We start from the raw sequence: 3,089 nt of genomic DNA, 5'->3' as shown, positions 1-3,089 counted from the left end.
CCTTTTGAGTTAGCTTCTGGATGCTAAACAGGAAAGAGAGTTGCACTCAAATTTCTGAAAGGTTTACAATCCTATGTGCATTTTAAGGGCACTTCCTGAGTTACTTGAGGGTATAGAAGCTGGAGGATGCAGCCAAGGAATGTACTGATTAAAAAATGACAAAATAAAGGAGACAGTGCGAAGATTCAACAGAGCTTGAATAAAACAGAATTGTTTGCCTCTGTTTGTGGCTGGCTTTCTGGGTGCTAACACACATTAAGGGTTTTGTAGACGATCAAGGCTGTCCTATTCCATTGAGGACTGTTTCTGAGTTGGGAGATGCAGCAAACCTCTATAGGGTCTTCCCTGAGATGTCCATCACCATGCAGCTAGTGTCCAGAACAGTGCCTGGCACGGACAGTAAGCCCTCAGTAAATGTTTGCTGAGTGGTGTGAGTTAATGACTGCATCTTCGTAAAGACTGTAGGCAGACTAAGCAACATAAGAAAATGTCAACAGTCTATGGCCATGCTACCCTGAACAAACCGGATCCCGTCTGATCTTGGAAGCTAAGCAGGGTCGGGCCTGGTTAGTACTTGGATGGGAGACCACCTAGGAAGACTAGGTACTGTAGGTGTAAAATAATAATAAAAAAAAGAGATTGTAAGCTGACAAGGTCCTTGCAATCTGTGAGGTCAACCATGGTTGCTTCGGAAAAAAAAAAAAAAAAAAAAGAAAATGTCAAGGGCGATCACTGAAAGCTGTCAAAAATAAAAGAGCCTCGTGAGATAGAGAAAATCTGAAGAAAATAGGAGAAAAAACCCCAGCACACTATTAAATAAGAGTCTACCCAGTTTCAGCAAACCATTGTACTTGTTTGGATGTTTATGGCTTTGATCTGGCTGGCTTCCAGTCAATGCATTTTAGTAGTTCGAGGAGGAAACAGTATGAGAAATCCCAGCCTTTTTTGTGGAGAAGGGAGCAGTAGGATTTTGCAGGGAAATTCCACCCCAAATATATAAACAGCGGATGAGAACTTTTTCATCAAACTTTGGGAAGTAAATAAACCTCTCTGGGCCTGTTTTCTTATCTGTAATATGGGGCGGGATGGTAGGGGAAGGGTCAGATGTTCCCTGGGGTCTCTTTCAACTTGTCATCCTTAGCTTTATGCTTCTTATGTTTCCTACTCTTTTTTTTTTGGATCCTAATCCCCAACCTGCTGAACAAAGATATGTTTGTTCTGCCGATGCTTGATGCTTGGTCATTCTCTCACCTGCTGTGATACCTAATTCATGATAAAATTGACTAGAGTTTACAGATGAGATTTACAATGAGGAAAAAAAATTTTAATTCAATATTCCTTCCCCAAATATACCAGTCACAGCCCTCCGCAAGAAGGCCCCACTGCCACTCTTGTTTCTTGTCATGTGATTCTCGTGTGTCATGTGTGTCTGTCCTTCCTCCTTGGCACCTGGGCCTATTGCAGCTGTGAGGGCCTTTGTCCACGTCCTCCCTACCCTAGGACCACACCCCTGCTTTACAGTCAGGAACCAGCAAAGGGGAGGGCAAAAGGCAAAACCAAACCAGTCTTCCTGCAATGCATCCAAGCCAAAACCAAATTTTCCCCAAATGTCTCCATTTTATAATAGGATTTTGGCCTGACATTTGCCCAGTCTATTGAATTGGTTCCTTTTGTCTGTGTTTTACTCTCTGAAAATAAGTACATCCTGGCTCGCAGTTTAAGCCTGTTATCTTGAGCAATAGAAAGAACCGCTAAAGCTTTGTGAGTTTTTAAGATATCAGTGATTGCAGGATGGGTTTGTTTCACGGGATCAGAGATTACAGAATCAGTATGTGACCTGCAGTCCTTTGACCAGCTGGTCTCAAGCCTGTAGCTCTAATTAGAGCAAAGGTTGGGCCTATCTTGCTTTCCAGAGCAAAGTCCAAGAGTCTGGCTTTTTCTGTGCTGTTTAGGAAAATCAGGACTTTAGCAGGTAAGTTTCATAAGTCTTGAGTTAAGCTCCTAGCCTGGTTTTGTGATAAAGAAAAAATAAATTTGTACAGTTTGTGGCTAAAATTTGGTCTCAGGCTCTATTTTACGTTGCCCCTAGTTTAGATATGAGTGGTGGGGGAGGGGGTGGTAGTGAAGGGTGCAGTTTCTCGATGGCTGATGATGCCGTCCACGTGTATCCACAAGGGAAATAGCTGCACTATTGCTCTTCAGAACTTTTACCCTTTCTGCCATGTTTTGATGCTAGTAATTGCTCTAAGGCCAGTGAGAGAAATGTTAACCCGTCAAAGTAAGCCAGGAAAAAAGATTGCTACGCTCTCTGAAAATATAAAGTGCTGTATAAATCCTTAATAATAAAAACATCTTATTCACCAGATCATCTCCATTTTCTCTCTCTCTCCCTATTAAATTTTGCTTATAGTTGTACAAAATGTCATGAAAATAATAACTTCGCAAAGCACTTCAGAATTTCTAGAGCACTTTTTCCTACATGGTGTCATTTGGACCTTATTCATAACAGCTGAATGAGCTTCATTGGTTTATTGGGTCCATTTCGCAGATGAGAAGACTGAGGGATAGTCAGTGGCTTGCCCCTGGCGAGGCTTTTCAGACCATCCATTCGTGTACAACACCTGGCACAAATACAGCACTTTGTGTTGGAAAATACAGTCTGATTCTGTGAAAAGCCTTTGTGTGGTATTTCAGAACAGAAATTCACTCTGCTACCTTTTATAAATCAAAGCGATTCTTTTAAACACATTTTTCCCAGAAGGTTTGAGCTAGCTCTCACACAAACAACTGTTTTATCAAGTGCTTTGTGAAAGAATAGGTCAGTTCTTCTGAGGCCTGAGGTGAGAGTTCACTGCGATTGCTGTCTTGCTTCCTTATAAAGTTGTCATGATTTAGGGAACAGGTGGGGGAGGAAGAAAGGATCTTCTCCATTCAAAGATTCCCAAACCATTCCTGCTCTGGTTGTTTGAGCTTGCCAATTTCTAACCCGCAGCAATGCCCAAGAGCCCTTTAGGTCAGTCTGATAGGTCTTTGTCTGCCTTCTAAGGATGACATACGTTCCCTTTAACCCACCTGTGTTTGTGATTGCT

The 3,089-nt window shown here is 42.1% G+C and overlaps 1 pseudogene; it reads left to right on the top strand.

The window, feature by feature from the left end:
* The first annotated feature begins 496 nt into the window (after positions 1-496).
* On the top strand, positions 497-615 carry LOC120597275 (uncharacterized; annotated as a pseudogene).
* Positions 616-3,089: the final 2,474 nt, after the last annotated feature.

This window comes from Pteropus medius, unplaced genomic scaffold (genome assembly GCF_902729225.1).
Source record: "Pteropus medius unplaced genomic scaffold, Ma_sr-lr_union100, whole genome shotgun sequence".
Taxonomy (NCBI): domain Eukaryota; kingdom Metazoa; phylum Chordata; class Mammalia; order Chiroptera; family Pteropodidae; genus Pteropus; species Pteropus medius.
The sequence above is the reverse complement of the archived record's forward strand: the minus strand, read 5'-3'. Positions and strand labels throughout refer to the sequence as shown.